Genomic DNA, 19,547 nt, shown 5'->3' on the forward strand with positions numbered 1-19,547 from the left:
TCAGGTGACATGGCAAGTGGACAATCCACAACTTGTGGCAGGTGATGTGGCAAGTGATGTGGCAAGTGGACAATCCACTTGTGGCAGGTGACGTGGCAGGGGACGTGGCAAGTGGACAATCCACAACTTGTGGCAGGTGATGTGGCTGGTGACGTGGCAAGTGGACAATCCACATCTTGTGGCAGGTGACGTGGCAGGTGACGTGGAAAGTGGTGTGGCAAGTGGACAATCCACAACTTGTGGCAGGTGATGTGGCTGGTGACGTGGTAAGTGGACAATCCACAACTTGTGGCAGATGGCATGGCAGGTGACGTGGAAAGTGGACAATCCACATCTTGTGGCAAGTGACGTGGCAGGTGATGTGGCAAGTGACGTGGCAAGTGGATAATCCACAACTTGTGGCAGGTGACGTGGCAGGTGATGTGGCAAGTGACGTGGCAGGTGACGTGGAAAGTGGTGTGGCAAGTGGACAATCCACAACTTGTGGCAGGTGATGTGGCAAGTGACGTGGCAGGTGATGTGGCAAGTCACGTGGCAAGTGGACAATCCACAACTTGTGGCAGGTGATGTGGCTGGTGTCGTGGCAAGTGGACAATCCACAGCTTGTGGCAGGTGGCATGGCAGATGACGTGGAAAGTGGACAATCCACATCTCGTGGCAAGTGACGTGGCAGCTGACGTGGCAAGTGACGTGGCAAGTGGACAATCCAAAACTTGTGGCAGGTGACGTGGCAAGTGACGTGGCAGGTGACGTGGCAAGTGGACAATCCACAGCTTGTGGCAAGTGACGTGGCAAGTGGACAATCCACAACTTGTGGCAGGTGACGTGGCAGGTGACGTGGCAAGTGAACAATCCACAACTTGTGGCAGGTGACGTGGCAAGTGACGTGGCAGGTGATGTGGCAAGTGACGCGGCAAGTAGACAATCCACAACTTGTGGCAGGTGATGTGGCAAGTGACGTGGCAGGTGATGTGGCAAGTCACGTGGCAAGTGGACAATCCACAACTTGTGGCAGGTGATGTGGCTGGTGACGTGGCAAGTGGACAATCCACAGCTTGTGGCAGGTGGCATGGCAGATGACGTGGAAAGTGGACAATCCACATCTCGTGGCAAGTGACGTGGCAGGTGATGTGGCAAGTGACGTGGCAAGTGGACAATCCACAATTTGTGGCAGGTGACGTGGCAGGTGATGTGGCAAGTGGACAATCCCCAACTTGTGGCAAGTGACGTGGCAAGTGGACAATCCACAACTTGTGGCAGGTGCCGTGGCAAGTGACACGGCAAATGCAAGTGTACAACTGCTCTCTATGCTGCTGCTGCTCACTCTGATCAAAATAGCAGAAATAGTTAAAAAAAATGCTTTGAGAGCTTGGGGAGGGTCTACATGATGTTATCTTTATAAACGCGTTTAAACGCAAACGCGTCTAAACGCGTCTAAACGCGGCATGCAAACGCGGCAAAACACGCGTTTCTAAACGCGCGTTTCAGCTTTTTTTTAACAGAGGTTTCATCTGCGTCTCGTGTGCATGAGGCCTTAGTGACACTTTTTTTTTTTTCATTATGATTTTATATTTTACTTAGATGTCTACAAAAAAACAAAAAGGAGGAGCAGAAAAAATCAGAGAGAAACACAAGAAGTCTTTGGAACTTGATGCTCAGAAATGTGCTAAAATTTCGGATATGTTCAGTCTTCATGCACAGAGTTCCAGTGATCCCATGGCAGGGCCCAGTAGAGAGGTAACAAACATAGAACAAAAAACAATAGAAGGTGATTTAGTGGAATCTGTTGATGAAACATCAGAGTTATCCACTGAAGAAAATAGAGAATTTGGGCACACTGAATTACCAAGTACACAAGTTATTATGGATGTTTCAGAGTGTCAAACTGAAGACATAGATACATCATTTAATTATTTTGCTCGTCCAAATAAAAATGAGCTTGCTGTCTTTTTCAAATATCATCCACGACAGGATATTCCAGATCCAGTGTTAAAAAAGGCTACAAAACGTAAAGATGGAACAAGTCGCAAATGGCTCACCTACTGCAATGAAAAAAAATCTATGTTTTGCTCTGTTTGTCTGGCTTTTTCAAAGTCACATGAAACAAATTCTTTTATTGAAGGAATGACAGATAAACGTCATGTTCATCAAAGAATCGAAGAGCATGAGAAGAGTGTAATGCACAACTTGTGTGCTGAAGCCTTTTTTGTGAAATCCAGCAGTGCTGGAGTTGATGATCTACTTTTGTATAAGCAAATGTCTGTAAGGCGAGAACAAGTGAGAACCAGGCGGCAAGTACTACAGCGGGTCGTAGATGTAATAAAAGTTATAGGAAAGCAAGGTTTGAGTTATAGGGGAGATAAAGATGAGGCTGCCTATAATTTAGAGGACATAACGAAAGACCATGACAATTTTTTAGAGCTCATTCTTCTCGTCAGCAAGTATGACATTTGTCTGAAAGATCATGTAAACAAATGTATTGAAAACAGCAAGAAACTGCAGTCTTCTGGAGGAAAAGGAAGAGGATCTTTGATAACCTTGCTCTCAAAAACGACTGTGAACAAAGTAATACAAGCTATTCGGATGCTTATCCAGGAAAATATCTCAAAAGAAGTAAGGGAAGCCGGGATGTTTTCAATTCAGATTGATACAACTCAAGACATCACTTCAAAAGATCAATGCTCCATAATTGTTCGCTATGTGACTGATTGTATCAATGAAAAGCTTCTTGCAGTTGTTGAATGTGAATCTTCAACAGGGCAAAACATTTTTAAGTTGCTAATGGAAGCCTTAAAATCATGCAAACTTAATATTACAAATTGCATTGGCAATTCAACGGATGGAGCAGCAAATATGCAAGGCCAGTACAATGGTTTCTCTTCCTGGCTGTCAACTGAATCACCAGGGCAAATTCACATCTGGTGCTATGCACACATTCTGAATTTAGTACTTGCAGATACAACAAAGGTGATAGTTGAAAGTGCATCACTGTTCAGTTTGTTGAATGACATTGCTGTCTTTATCCGTGATTCTTATCAGCGCATGAATACCTGGGAACAAGTTAGCCAGGACCCTCACCATCGAAGAATTTCAGTGATTGGGGAAACGCGTTGGTGGTCAAAAGATGCTGCTCTAAGAAAAGTGTTTGGGGAATTTTCAAATCCTGATTCTGCGTTGTTTGTTAGTCTACTGTACACTTTGAACAGAATCGAAGACAGCGTCTCATCGAAACCTGAGGTGCGTGTTAGAGCAAAATCTTATGCAGAATCCTTACTCAAGTATGAAACCATTCTTACAGCGCAAATTTTTCTGAGAATATTTGAATTGACAACACCATTGTCCAAATATCTGCAAACAACTCAGATGGATATCTCAAAAGCTATTCAAATGGTACAGGGAACTTATGAAAAACTTAAAACAATCACACGTGATTTTGATTCCATACAAATGACTGCTGATAAGTTTGTTAAGTGGGCAAATGACAAGATTCAAGAAGAAGAAAGTTACCACTTAGAAGTACAGACCGCTTTGCCTAAAAAAAGAATAAGAAAAAGAAAGCGAATGGCTGATGAGACTGTTGACGATGTAGCAGTTTCTGATGCTGTTTCAGCTTATGAAATACATGTGCACAATGTAATTTTGGATACGGTTACAGAGAGCATGAATCGCCGCTTTCTCTCCTGTGGGACCCTCTATGCCGACTTAGCTTGCTTGGAGCCAAACAGCTTTTCTGATATAAAAAAATCTGGACTTCAGGCACCAGCAATGGAAGAACTCAGCAAACGCTTATTTAGATTTGATGAGGGAGCAACATCAGAAAATTTGCGTTCCCAACTGGCAAATTTTGCAATGCAGTGGGACAGGCTGAAATCATCACCTCTTGAAGAATTTAGCATTGTAGAAGATGTATCTATGGAAAACCAGGAGAGCAAATTAACAGAATCAGAACTGATCAACAAATCTTGCATGGCATGTAAGAACTGTGCCATTTGCTGCTATAAGATTCTGCAGCGCTATAATTTGTTAACTGACGCCTACAATGTCATTGGCTTAGCCTACAAATTTTTGCTTACATTATCGTTTACTCGAGTCGCCTGTGAAAGAAGTTTCTCCACATTGAAGTTTATTAAAACCCGTCTAAGAAGTTCTGTATCTCAAGAGCATTTGAGCTCTTTGATGCTGATGGCAATTGAAAAGGATATACTAATGAACCTTGATTCTGATGATGTCATTGACAGAGTAGCAGAAACCAGTGAACTTCTACGAAACTTGTTGAATCCTTAGTGCAGTTATTTTGTTCTGTCATTTTGAATATAAAAAAATATATGCCAAAAAATGTAATATATTTTGCTATTTGTTATTGTATTGAATCGTTCATTAAAGATGTTTCACCTTATATATTGCATTCAGTCTATCATTTATTATCATATATTTACATAATTCCAAATGATTGACAAGATACAGTGACTGAAGCAGGCTTAATCTAACTAAAATACATAGAGAAACCGGTTGCCATTATTTGTAATTTTTTTTTTTTTTTTTAAATGGGCTGCTCAGCTTAGAATGCCCGGGCCTATTTTATGTCCCAGTCCGGGCCTGGCCAGGTCTGTAGGATCTTGCCTCCCTATATTTGTCTGGGAGGTTTCGTCTGGAGGCTGGCGGTCTTCGCTGTTTAGATCTTCTATCTGAAGGGATCAGACCCGATTTTCCCCCGGTAACTTTAGAAATTGCTGAGTCTAGTTTCTCTCCAAAGAGATTTGCTCCGTCAAAGGGAATCTTGCACCAGTTTGACTTCGAGGATGGGTCTGCTGACCAGGGTTTCAGCCAAAGTGCCCTTCTGGCCATTACTGAGCTCAGCATTGCTCTTGATGTAGATTTAATTATGTCTACAGAGGCTTCTGCGACAAAGTCGCCTGCGAGAGATAGTTCTTGGAGGGCTGAGATTACTTTCTCTTGTTCCATTCCTTCTGATACCAGCCTCTCGGCATTGGCGGACCAGTTGGAAATGGCTCTACCGACGGCTGCTAGGGCCACAGCTGGTCTGCATGCGCCTCCTGCCGATAGGTAAGATCTTTTCAGATCTAAGTCAATTTTCCTATCCAGCACATCTTTAAATGTAACAGCATCTTCGAATGGAAGTGTCACATGTCTGGCAAGACGCATCAGAGAAGAATCCACCACTGGCGGGGTCACTAATGGAGTGACACTAGGCTCCTTCAGGGGGTAAAGTTTTGCTAACCTGTTAGGCTGATCTTCTTTTCCGGCTTTTGCCATTCCTCCTTAATCAAATCCTCTAGTTCCTCAATAAATGGTAAGGTCTCAGGATCTTTTTTGAGATTTGGAAAATATTTCCTTACTTTTTGAGGAGTTTGTTTTTCTTCCACCCAATCGATCGCTTCCTTCACTGATTTAATGAAGGGTTCGACCAGTGCAAAGTCAAAGCCGGTAGAAGTGTCAATGTCATCATTATCTGACAAAGGATCTGACATCTTTGAAGAGGAGAGAGCAGCAGATGTGGTACCTTGCAAAGGTCTGCTAGTTTCTGGCCCTGCGATTTGGAGGGGCGATTCAGTAGCTGGAATACTAGGATCTAATTCTCTGTCTTTGGTTGCTTAATTGAAGCATGAACGACAGGCCAGCTTATCTGGGAGTGCTATTGCGCCACAAACCCAGCATGAATTTCCAGAGGGATGGAGACTTCGAGCGCGAGAAGAATGTCTGCGTGTAGGGGTTCTTCTGTGGTAGGAGTGGCCATGTCGAGAGTAGGACCTTGATCGACTCCTTCTGTGACCTCCACTCTCTCTGCGCCTAGAACGGCTTCTGCCATGGTCTCGGCCCCGTCTATGACTTGAGCGGCTTCTTCTTGAGCGCCTTTAGTGTGATGATCTGGATGACCTGATAGGGCTGTGCAGTTTAGACAGCGTTAGTGACAGGCTCTCTTTTTCCTCTTCGTACTTACCAAGTTTTCCCCACTTACCTATTAGGCTGGCGATGGTCTGCTGGGGTAAGCGGCCTCCATGAAGAGTGAATCCTAAAACGAACGGAAGTCAGTGTGCAAAAAGGCAGGTAGGGAGATATGCAAGTTGCAAGAAAGAACCTTAGAAACGAAGAGACTAACCTTAAGATCCAAAGGAAACAAGATGAAAAACGATCGGAAAGACTTCAAAAACGATCTTATTAGTAATGCAGCAGCAGCCACAGTACACAAAGAAAAAATGCTGTTTTTTAAATTCAGCGCCACCGTCGTCTGCAGCGTCGGCGTCATCCGCTCATGCGCAAAAATGTCCCGCGACGTCCGGCTCCATTTTGGAAACTGGCGGACCGACAAAACAGCGAGGTACTGGATGCCAACGCATGCGCTGAAGAGTCCAAACATCGGTGCCCGAGGAGCGAGGAACTACAGAGCTCAGCAAGGAAAAGTACAGAAAATACGAAGAAAACACAGGTTAGAGGCCGCTGCATGATAAATCTATTTAAGATTTGTAAAGATAAGAATGATACCTCTGAGACCATCAGAGTGGGGATTCCTCCATTAAGCTCATTTAGAGGCTGTACAGGTAGAACTTCCACCCAGGAGAGGCTTGAACCTGGCTGGGACGATAGCGGTAAGGGGTGATGTCCGGTCTTCTCAGGTGAGAGAAAAAAAGGAGAATGCTGAGGCAGATGCCCTCTCAAGATATAATAGTTAAACGGTCCTATCAGGTTGCGGGGGTGGAGCCACAACCCATAGGTGTATGCTGCCATGATGCGACAGGAAAATTATATTGTGACATTTTTCTATGAACATTCAAAAGAAAATTGACTCGTGCATGGCCAGCTTAAAGAGGAGCTTCAGTCTGGGAAAAAATAAAAATTGCAGCTACAAATACTGTAGCTGCTGACTACTAATATAAGGACACTTGCCTGTCCAGGGTTCCCAATGTCGGCACTCCAAGCTGATTTCCTACTGTGCATGCATGAGTCGCACTGCACTTTCTGAATGGCCCTGCTGTCTTCTGGGACCTGTGCATGTCCCAGAAGGCAGTAGAGGAAATGAGGGGGGCCAGAAATGTCATCGATCAATGATCCGTGATCTTACCCAGAAGTGGGAGCTGGTACCTGTCAAAACCAGGTACCCACTTCCTCCCCCAAACATTGGCAAATGTGACAGTGGAGGGGGAGGGTACGAACAAGCAGAGCTTCCCCTTCTGGGTGGAGCTCCACTTTAAGCTCCACAAATAGTAGGTCTGACTTTGCATATCATTAAAGCTGGTCATGCATGGATCGAACTTCAGCAGGGACCGACCTAATTTGTGTCTGTGTATGGGTGGGCTGGTTGTACAGATCTGTCATTCAACTTATGTACAACCAACCTATCATTTTTTTCGGAACGATCAGTGCCGTTGGTGGGGAAGTGCCTTGAAAACACAATAGCCCAGCAGGAGGGATTTCCCCATCTACCTTGAATGTGCAGGAGCAGGATGGAAAATGAATTCAGATATACAAATTTTATTAGTATATCTGTTTTTTTGTTCTGTAAAGTAAATTTATTCCAAAATTAAATGTTTGAAAGATTTTGTTTGCTTTTAACAACATTTGAATGTTCTGAGAATTTTTCATACAAACTGTCCAAAGACTTTTCCCAAGAATTTTCATTTGAACTTCTATCCATCTACAGTCAACTTTTGTGTCCTTAAGCCGATTGCAGAAAAGAAGCTTGCTTGATTCCCCATCAACACAGTCAGTGTTGATGGGGGAATCCCTCCTGTGGAGCTATTGTGATCTCCTGGCGGGGCTAGGGTGTGCGTTCAGAATGCCTATACAAAGTTCGAATCTCAGCCGGTCCCTGCTGAACCGCCAAGATTCAAACCGTCTATGGCCAGCTTTAGGCCACTTGCTCATAAGCCAGCTGAGCCCATTCAACGCAATGGCTAGTGTATTTCCTCCACCCAGGTGCAGCGTACAGCCTGTCATTGACATGACTGGCTGTGCGCTGCTGTTCTCATGTATACATCGTTGATATCGTAAACATGCGTAGAGCGTATAGGCATATGCCAAAAATAGTCCTGATAATCAGTGGACGGAAATACATCTCCCACAGTATCCATGAATGGCATATCAAGGCTGCTGTTAAATCTGCATTTGAATGCACAACTGAAATTAATTTGTGACGTTTTCCCAAATAATGGGGAAATCTTAATATATCCACATACTACTCCACAGTGTGAGGCCGGCTTGGCCTGGATTTGTTCCCTGTTATACACGGTAATTATGTGTCAATCTCATCACCAACGTTACCAGTTAAGTAGCAATTAGAGCAATGTTATCGAGGTCAGCGATTGTATGGCTTAGCAAGGGATAGAAGGAAAAGAATAAATTGTGGGTTGGGAAGGTATAAGTGAATGCTATTAGTGAGGTTATTTTCATTGCAGACAGGAGGAGGGACATGTAGCATTGAGTCAGCAGAACTGCAGATTTTGAAATACGTTGTCAACTGTCCATTAGACCATGTACACACAGGATTACCAAGTACTGATGTTTGGTAAAAAAAAAAAAAAATATGTTAATGTCATCTAAACAGAGATGGACATGCTGCCATTTCTGTGTGTGATAATGAGTACTTCTAAAGATTTGAAATGCCCATTGCTAACCACCTACGTCACCTCTGCACAGGCTGATCATCACAGGCAATGAGTCCTGAAGACGTTTCCATAAAACCTTTTGAATTGTCCGCAAAGTGTATATGTAACACTGTGCATTGTTACTGTGAATGCAGATTTATATTTAACCACAAGATGGCAGTGTTTAGCATTACGGTTCATCTCAGCCTTAATACAGGTGTTCAGAGACTGCTGGGAGTTGTATGCTGAAAGCAGAGCTTTCTTTACAGTCAATCTGCAACTAAACTACAGAGTCCATGAGCAATCACCAAAGGACTGGAGCATGTAAAAGTAAAAGCCCAAGAACACAGAGGAGTTGGAGAGAGACTTTGCTTGTGGAAGGAACGTGTGTGAGAGCTTTGTTGTGCCGCATGGGCCTGGAACAGACTGAGTTAGGACAGGAAGTGCAGAGCTGCCGAAGAGATCACTGTTAAGCTGAAAATCCAGTGTAAGAGGTTGGTAAGAGGTTGGTCTAGGGAGACCTGTCCCCTGTAGGAGTGCAAGAGTCATCGCCACTCGTCGGATGCTCATTGCCTCAATGATTTCTACATAAGGATTGGATGAGAGGGTCTCTGACACACACATTTTCATATTCAGTTACAATCAGTTGCTGACATTCATGTTCTTTAAAGTGGTACTAGTACATTTTTTGTTTTGTTTCAAAATAACAAACATGTTATACTTACCTGATCAGTGTAATGGTTTTGCACAGAGCAGCCCAGATCCTCCTCTTCTCAGGTCCCTCTTCGGCACACCTGGCGCCTCCCTCTCGTTGAGTGCCCCCACAGGAAGCAGCTTGCTATGGGCCGAGCTTAGCTGCAGCTCCGTGTGTCCATTCAGACACGGAGCCGTGGCCCGGCCCTCTCTCTCCTCATTGGCTCACTGACTTTGATTGACAGCAATGGGAGCCAGTGGCGCTTTGCTGCTGTCTCAGCCAATGAGGAGGGAGAGTCCCAGACAGAGGAGTCTCTTGTGCAACATCGCTGAATCAGAGGGAGCTCTAGTAAATATTACGGGGGCTAATGGGGGGCTGCTGCACACAGAATGCTTTTTATCTTAAAGCCGAGTTCCACCCAAAAGTGGAACTTATGCTTTAAAAACTCCCCCCAATGCCACATTTGGAATGTCATTTTTTGGGGGAGGGGATACCTAGTTTTGCCAGGCCTAGCCGACTCCGCCTCTCCCCCTCCCTCCCTGCAATCTTCTGGGACACGTCACAGGTCCCAGAAGATTGCTCGGCCATTCGGGATGCTCGGTGCACACCTGGCTGTGAAGCCACAAGCTGTCTCAACCGGGTGCCCACACTTGCAATGCCAGGGACTCGGACGGGAGAGAAGCGTGGCTTCAGGCGGCCACATCGCTGGACTGTAGGACAGGTGAGTGTGTGTGTTTATTAAAAGTCAGCAGCTACACTTTTTGTAGCTGCTGACTTTTAATAAACATAAAAATGAGTGGAACTCCGTTTTAATGCATAGAATGCATTAAGATGAAATAAACCTTCTGCCTTTACAACCACTTTAAATTCAAAGACATTCTTCAGCATAGGCATTTATGAATGACACATGTGCTAGTGCCTTTAATTGCTACAGGCTGCCATCTTTCATCTGCCCTCATGATCCCTGCCTGCAGGCTACTGTACTAAGTTAACCCCGCTGCTCCCTGCTAGGGAGAAACTTGTCTCTGTAGCTGCATCCATTTATGTTCAAGCCATGTAAGGAGGGAGTTTTGGCACTTAACCCTTTAAAGTCCACATTTTTCAATGAGTTAGCGTGACTCAAAATGTGCGCTACCAAACGGTGGAGCAGAACGTTAAAGGGTTAAAGAGAAGCTCCAGTTTCCCCCCCAAAAAATGAAATCAACAGCTACACATACTGTTGCTGCTGACATTTACTATAAAGACACTTACCTGTCCAGGGATCCAGGGCTGTCCTCACCTGAGCTGATTCTTCAATTGTGCATGTGTGAGCTGCACTTCACTTTTTGAATGGTCCCGCAGTCTTCAGGGACCTGTGATGTGAACTTCTGCTAAGATCTCTGTAGTGATCTGACCGGAAGTAGGAGAGGGTACCTGTCAAAGCCTGGTACCCACTCCACCCCACCCCAAAAACAAAAGTACCAATCCCCCCCTTCTCTTAAAGAGACCATTACCAACAATTCAACCACTAAAGTGACTCTTGCTTAAAATGTAATACATTTGTGACCTTTCTGAACAACTTCACATATTAAAGTGGAGGGCCACCCTGAAAAACAAAAGCACATAAAAATTTAGCAAAAAATCTGGAAAAAAAAATGAAAACTTTTTTTTTAAAACTTACCAGAAATGCCTGTTGCTAGGCAGATCGTCCTAATCTGCCTCTTCCTACTCCGCGGTGATCTTCAGTCTTCTCTCCTCCATGCGACGTCTTTTGGGTAATGGGGCGCTGTGTGTTCTGGGAACTGTGTGTCCCAGAACACAGCGCGCCCCATTCACAAAGCACTGCGCGACTCGCGCATGCGCACTAGGAAACGGGCAGTGAAGCCGCAAGGCTCCACTGCCTGTTTCCCTTAGCTGGAATGGTGGTGCCGGGACCCGGGAGCCAAGGGACGGGTCAGCCTCGGGCGGCCGACATCGCGGGCACCCTGGATAGGCAAGTCTGCTTATTAAAAGTCAGCAGCTACAGTGTTTGCAGCTGCTGACTTTTAAAAATTATTTTTTTAAGCTGGCCCTCCCCTTTAAGGGAAACTGTGCTAACAACTTTGCCTCTTAAAGGGAATCGTCCATTATTTTATTTTTTTCAATAAAAGTTTTTATTTTATGTTCAAAAATAAAGCAATTGTACAATCAGAGTAACATTTGTACATGTACTTGAGCATAGTGAATTCAACTGTAACTATAACACATTACACCATTAACCCCCATACACACGGTCGGACATTCCGATGGAAAATGTCCGATCGGACCGTGTTGTCGGATAATCCGACCGTGTGTGGGCTCCATCGGACTGTTTCCGTCGGAATATTCGACCGACAAAGTTTTAGAGCTGGGCTATAAAATTTTCCGACAACATGGTCCGATTGGACTTTGTCATATCGTTTGTAGAGAATTCCGATCGGACAAAGTGCCACGCATGCCAAGATCAAATTCCTAGACCAAAGCTATTGGCTACTAGCCTGAACTTAATCCCGTCGTAACGAAATAACTTCATCACGTTGTGAACGATTGGATTTTTCGAAAACTTTGTCTGACCGTGTGCATGCAACACAAGTTTCGGACAAAATCCGATGGATTTTGTTGTCACAATGTCCGACCGTGTGTACAAGGGCTTAGAGTTGTCAATAACGGTTGTCTCAATATGAGTTGTGTTGTGATGATCAGCCAGAATCGTCCATATCTTGACATCTTAAAGGGACTGCACCTTTCACTGCACCCCAACATAGGGGCCCCAACACCTCTCACTTGCGGAGTGATCTCCCAGTCAGAAGGGCTATTGTTTATATCTTTAGTCCTGTAGGACGAATGCCCACACTTTAAAGCCAATTTCTTTGCTTATAGTATTGCACTTGTGTTTATTTATTCAGCCTACTGTTCATAATTAAAAAATTCTGACGAACCTAGAAATAGAACATGTTTTAAATCTTTCCAACGGAATCAATTCCTATCGGGAAAACCATTCGTCTGCATGCTATTCTGACGGACCAAATATGATGCAAGGGCAGGTATTGGCTACTGGCTATTGAACTTCCCTTTCTAGTCCCGCCATACGCCATCGCGTTCTAAACGAACGGATTTTGGTGTGGTCGTGAGTAGGCAAGTCTGTTTCAGCGGAACTCCGTCGGAAATACTCTGACGGAAAGTCCGGTCGTGTGCACGCAGCATTACGGTTTCCAGCGATGTGATTTTTAATTTGATGAACGCAGTTTTACTAAGGGGTCTTGTCATATATGGGGGTTTATGTCTAAAATAAACGAGATTATACTGTGCCGATTCTCTTGTGTTTTATGACATTTCTCTGGAACCCCTGTATTACGGGATCTTGATGGTGTTGATGTTGAGGACATAGGATTTGAGTTGCTGGTGCCTGGTTTACTTGAATGATGACTTATTTAGAGGAGTCTGGTGAGTTTGACCCCCTGGGGGAGTGTGCGGCATGAGGTGGATTGTCTTCACTATTTCTGGTGAAAGGTGCACTGTTTGGACAACTCCGATTCTACACTCAAAGAAATTACTTTTTTTGAACTGTCCTTTTCATCATCTACTGCTTATAGACTTTGATGTGTGGGGAAGACTACATAGTGTAATATTTCATTTAATATCATTTTTGATTCTAGAGCTTCTCCCCTCTCCCACCGGCTGTTGCGGGATGTTTTAGGATGAGTAAGGGAAGGGGCCGGTAAATATGCAATTTACCGTCCCCTTTCCTTCCTGAATGAACATTGTGAGTGATTGGTAGTGTGTGTTTGAGCTTTGGGGTGCACACCCTAATGCAATAGGCTGCGCACAGGTATGGTCCCTTAGGTCCGGTCACTGCTGAGGGAGCTGACATGTTCCCTCTGTTTCTTCCGGGTTCACTGGCTCCGGCGCTGTGAGTGGCCAGAGCCGCGATGACGCCATATATGTGAAACCTCATCCTAGGGTGCTCCCCCTAGAAACGATAGGACAAGGTTTCACGTATATGGCGTCATCCCGCGATCATCTCTGCATCTAAAGATACTGTGGTAGTATAAGACAGACATGGTAAGCATTGCCTATAGTGCTATTTTTGTAAGTGCAATACTTTACCTTTTTTAAATAAATGTGAAGTTTTAAACTGAGAGCCCTAGATCTGTGTGCTTTTTCTTGCTGAGTGTATATTGTGGGGATTGGAAATCTATTATTTCATCCATCTATTCATCCATCCACATTTCAAGCCAGAGAGGGAAAAATATGGTGAGACCTACTGGTAATGCAGAGATCACGGCAGGCTAATCTGCAAGGGTGGAGGATTCACACTTTGCATTACATATCACATTGGTGATTGAAGTGGATTCAAATTGGATATCGTTTTTCTTAATATTTTTGGATATATATTGGACGATTTTTTTGAACACATATATTTTTTGCACAATTGTTTGCACTTGTATTGTTTTTTCCTTGATACTTTTGGATATACATTGGATTATATATGAAATTTTTTTTTTAGAGGAGTCTGGTGAGTTTGACCCCCTGGGGGGAGTGTGCGGCACGAGGTGGATTGTCTTCACTATTTCTGGTGAAAGGTGCACTGTTTGGACAACTCTGATTCTACACTCAAAGAAATAAATTTTTTTGAACTGTCCTTTTTATCATCTACTGCTTATAGACTTTGATGTGTGAGGAAGACCACATAGTGTGATATTTCATTTAATATCATTTTTGATTCTAGCGCTGTTTTAGTATTTTAATATTACAGTGATCTGACTGTTTTTATTTCTGTACTACTGTTTGGTTTGTGTATTTTGATGTTTGATGTTTGTCTAGAGTTTATCTCTAACTATAAGAATTAAACACATTCGTTGCATATATTTTTTTTTTATTTTTTTTATTACATTGAGTTTAATTATATGATAATCCATTAATCACTTGTCTACTAAAATGTGTATGCATAAATACAACGTGGGTTGGCTGCATTGCTTATTCCTGCAGGAGAAGATAAAATAGAAAACCAGTCTTGGCTGCTTGTTAAATAAGATCGGATTATAAATTGGTCTCTGCTGGAGTCTCCCCTATTTGTGCTTTGAAATGCATTTAAAAGTAAATATCTTTTTTCAGGCATTGCATATTTTTTGTGTGAAGTTCTTGTGGATAATCCTAAATGGTGAATCGTCAGGGAACTGGATGACTCAGAAAGGTAACCTGTCAGTGGTATCGCTAATCAGATTGTTTGACAGTGTTTTGAACTATGAAGTTCCCTAGAGGAGAACGGAGCTTTTTCCTAGAGCCGCTAACCCTCTGCGGCCTACTCCTGGAATACAGATATATTAACCTCACACTGTTTATACTTCAGGTTTGAAAATTCCTCATCAAGATACAGAGAAGACAGCAAGCCTAGCGGTTGTTACAAATTGAAGGATAAAAACACCCTACAGGAAACGGTTCTTGTGAAATTCGATGATGGAACCTTTGAGTTGGTGATGTTTGTAGGGTTTTCAGAAAAATGTGATCATGCCATGAACAGGCTGGCATATACCATCTGTGCAGAGCAGTGCCAGACTGAAGCTAAACTATAGGCCTGACTAATAAAGAGTACCAGTCTGTAGGAGGACCCATGGCATCCGGGTTGTTAAGCCAGTTCCCACACCTAAAGGGGGCCCCATGTGATTTACAGCTTTTCAGGGACAATAGGCCTGGGACCCCACACCTGTTCTAAAGTAGACACTTTTTGGGTTCCAATTCTCAGGCCATTGACCTAAAAAGCATTATACAGTCCTTGAACAAAGGCTGCTTAAAATAGAAGTTTGGATATAAAGATTACATAGAAGAGAAAAAAAAAGAAAAGTTCAAGTTTTAGAAAGAAAAAAATTATACTCACCTTTTGTGGATGCAGCACTGATCCGATGCTGCATCTGGCTCTGCACTGAAAACTGAGCGATCAATAACTGCTGATTGCTCCATCCTAAGCATTCTGTGAGCAGAGAGCCAGGAACTGTCAGCCACCCGCTCTCTGCTCACAAGAGCGCTAAGCTTTGGAAGGGAGGGGAGCGACTGGCTCAGGCTTTTACAGTCTGAGCCAGCTTCTGGTGCAAGCATCTGGGAGGATCTCGACCATCTTTTCAGAGCCTGGACTGGCTCCAGCCCACTGTAGGCTGAAAACTTGTCACAGGAGTGCAGAACGAACTGCATTCCTGTGATCCATTGGAGAAGTACAGCCAAAATAACTTTGGCAATACTTCTTCATTAATACTTTAATCACAGGCATAGGCATGCGCACAGGGTGTGCCAGATGTGCCCAGGCACACTCTAATCATCCTGTACCGCACAGATTCCCCCTACTGCCCTGGCTCCCCCCTCCTTACCCCCCCCCGCAGTGCTGCTGGCTTCCCTTGTCTCCTCTCCCACCGACTGTTGTGGGGATGTTTTAGGATGAGTAAGGGAAGGGGCTGGTAAATATGCAATTTACCGTCCCCTTTCCTTCCTGAATGAACATTGTGAGTGATTGGTAGTGTGTGTTTGAGCTTTGTGGTGCACACCCTAATGCAATAGGCTGCGCACAGGTATGGTTCCTTTGGTCCGGTCACCGCTGAGGGAGCTGACATGTTCCCTCTGCATTTCTTCTGGGTTCACTGGCTCCGGTGCTGCGAGTGGCCAGAGCCGTGGTGATGCCATATACGTGAAGCCTCGTCCTAGGGCGCTCCCCTAGGAACGATAGGACAAGGTTTCACATATCGATCATCTCTGCATTTAAAGATACTGTGGTTGTATAAGACAGACATGGTTAGCACTGCCTATAGTGCTAATTTTTGTAAGTGCAATATTTTACCTTTTTTAAATAAATGTGAAGTTGTATACTGAGAGCAGTAGATCTGTGGGCTTTTTCTTCCTGAATGTATATTGGCAGCATTTTTTTTCTCCATCCCCAGAGAGGGAAAAACATGTGGTGAGACCTACTGGTAATGTAGAGATCACGGCAGGCTAATATACAAGGGTGGAGGATTCAAACTTTGCATTACATATCACATTGGTGATTGAAGTGGATTCAAATTGGATATCGTATTTCTTGATATTTTTGGATATATATTGGACAATTTTTTTGAACACACATATATTTTTTGCACAATTGTTTGCACTTTTATTGTTTTTTCCTTGATGATTTTGGATATACATTGGCTTATATATAAATAAAAATTTGTTTGTACAAATTTCTTGCACAGTTGTTTGCAATTTTATTATATTGTGGATATTTTTTGTAAGTTGCGCTACATCATTCTGTTGTGTGCATATATTAGTTTAGTAAGGTCTGAAACACTTATGGGTTTTGGCTAGCAACTTTTCTAATTAATTTTATTGATATATTATTGGATTGCGCAGATTGATTATTTATACATAGGCCTAGATAGAAGTATACAGTTCTTGTCATTATAGAGGTCTCTTAATACCAGTCACAGGAGGGTTCTAATGTAGTCTCTTTTCACATCCAGATTAGCATGGGTGCCCAGATATCTTAGCGGGTGCACAGAAAGAATGCTTTCAGTCCCTACCTGAAACAACCCACTACAACTGTCCACCCCCATTCTCCAAAACTGGATGCTCGAAGGTTTCTCCCAGGTATTGGCTCGGCTTGATGAATTAGGCTGCACAAGTCCCTTCTTTGCAGTATGGCATATTGTAAGGCCCACCACTGTTATCTGACTGCCTGCAGTCATATAAAATATACTGTATACACCCTTTTACAAGTGTATGTGAGAGACAACATCACTAAGGGAGCTAGAGAGGAGTTGGAATCCTTATGGGTAGAGCTCTAAAGGGATGAAGCTAAAGGGAAAATAATGTAGCACCAATATTATAAAAGGGCCCAAAATACATCAGTGGGAATTATAGACCAGTTATCCCGTACCAGGTGCTGGAGGCCAATGGAGAGAGGGCTTCCTTTTCAGCTAAGTTCCAGACTCCCCTGAAGGTGAGACAAGAGGACTCGGGCACAAAGTAGCACAGGTTGCCTGTGAAGTTGCTTGCAGAAAGCTCAGGAATGCTGCTGTTGTGATGAACAGAGTCTGCAGGCAGGTGGCACTTGTGAGGAGAGACAGGTCTGTAAAGTCACTGAGATAATAGAGTAGTCAACACAAGCCGAGATCAGAACCAGGTTTAAAGCAGAGCAGACAAAGTCAGGTGGAAGCAGGGTCAAACACGAGAAGCAGGTAGAGGGTATCTGAGAGAAGAGCCAGGTTTAGGAACTGGAGATAGGCAGACAGGTCGGGAACAAGCCATGTCAGAAACTAGGGAACATAGGAGCAAGGAATCACAGGAACACAGGTAACAAGCTGAAATCAGTCAGCAACTTCACTGATACACTTCCTTATAAAGGCCCATGTGGTGTGCTGCTGGGGATGCTGGGTCCTGGAGCCCTTCTTCTGTTGTTGGTGCCCTGACAAATGCTGAGTCCTAAAGGTCTTCCCCCCACTGTCAGTGTCCTGACACCAGTTAACCTAACATCAATAGTATGCAAGCTCTAGATAAAGGAAGGCCTGTAGACATGGTGTATCTGGATTTTACAAAAGCATTTGACACAGTTCCCCATAAATGTTTACTATACAAAATAAGGTCTGTTGGCATGGACCATAGGGTGAGTACATGGATTGCGCATGGATGTCTACAAGGGTGAGTTCAGAGGGTGGTGATAAATGGGGAATACTCAGAATGGTAACGGGTGGTTAGTAGGGTCCCACAGGGTCCTGTGCTGGGACCAATCCTATTTAATTTGTTCCTAAATGACCTGGAGGATTATAGGATGTTTACCCCAACAGTTCAATCTCTGCAGACGATTCTAAGCTAAGCAGGGCAATAACTTCTCCGTAGGATGTGGAAACCTTGCAAGAAGATCTGAACAAATGAATGTGGTTGGCAACTACATTGCAAATGAGGTTTAATGTAGAAAAATTTAAAATAATGCATTTGGGTGCCAAAAATATGAATGAAATCTATACACGGGGAGAAAATCTGTGGAGGAATCCAGGATGGAAAAGGACCTGGGGGTCTTAGTAGATGATAGGCTCAGCAATAGCATGCAATGCTAAGCTGCTGCTAACAAAGCAAACAGAATATTGGCATGCATTAAAAAAGGGATTAACTCTAGGGATAAAGCAATAATTCTCCCACTCTACAAGACTCTGGTCCAACTGCACCTGGAGTATGCTGTCCAGTTCTGGGCACCAGTCCTCAGGAAGGATGCACTGGAAATGGAGCGAGTACAAAGAAGGGCAACAGAGCTAATAAAGGGTCTGCGGAATATTAGGTACGAAGAAAGGTTGCGAGCACTGAATTTATTCTCTCTAAAGAAGAGACTCTTTGAGAGGGGATATGATTTCAATTTACAAATACCATACTGGTGACCCCACAATAGGGATAAAACTTTTTGCAGAAGGGAGTTTAACAAGACACGTGGCCACTCATTACAATTAGAAGAAAAGAGGTTTAATCTTAAACTACATAGAGGGTTCTTTACTGTAAGAGTGGCAAGGATGTGGAATTCCCTTCCACAGGAGGTGGTCTCAGCGGGGGGCATTGATAGTTTCAAGAAACTATTAGATAAGCGCCTGAACGACCCCAACATACAGGGATATACAATGTAATACTGACATATAATCACACACATAGGTTGGACTTGATGGACTTGTGTCTTTTTTCAACCTGCCCTACTATGTAACTATTTAACATGCCACTACTTCTAGACAAAACTGAATGGAGGCAAAGTTTATTTTATTTTTTCCTTTAAATCTTTATTGCTTAATACCTAACTCCATAGTTTTTTTTCCACACACAGTGCTATTAGTTGTAGTGAGTACTATACATATACTCAGGGCTGCTGTTAGAAATCATGGGGCCCCATACAGCCTAAACTAAAATTATTATTAGCGGACACAAACATAACAGAGAACCTGCGTAAATGAGCCCTTTGATAATAGAACAGGGAGGGGGAAGCAATTACAGGAACAAAGCCCCGTGTCTCTCCCTGCAGCAGCTAAAAGTTGGTGGGAGGGAGAGAAACCAGCTTTTATCTGCTGCAGAGAGCCGCACAGGACATCTTTCTGTAATTGCTCCTCATATCAAGAACACTGATTCCTCTTGCTGTTCGGGCCCCTCTGTGTGCCGGGGCCCCCTACAGGAGGACTGGTGGTCCCCCCCTATCAGCAGCCCTGCATATACTGTATATGCTGACTGTACAATATGTAAAATAGTATTCTCTATTAGGGTGACAG

The sequence above is a fragment of the Lithobates pipiens genome, unplaced genomic scaffold, assembly GCF_037356315.1.
Source record: "Lithobates pipiens isolate NorthernLeopardFrog02 unplaced genomic scaffold, aLitPip1_a1.2 Scaffold_22, whole genome shotgun sequence".
Lineage (NCBI taxonomy): Eukaryota > Metazoa > Chordata > Amphibia > Anura > Ranidae > Lithobates > Lithobates pipiens.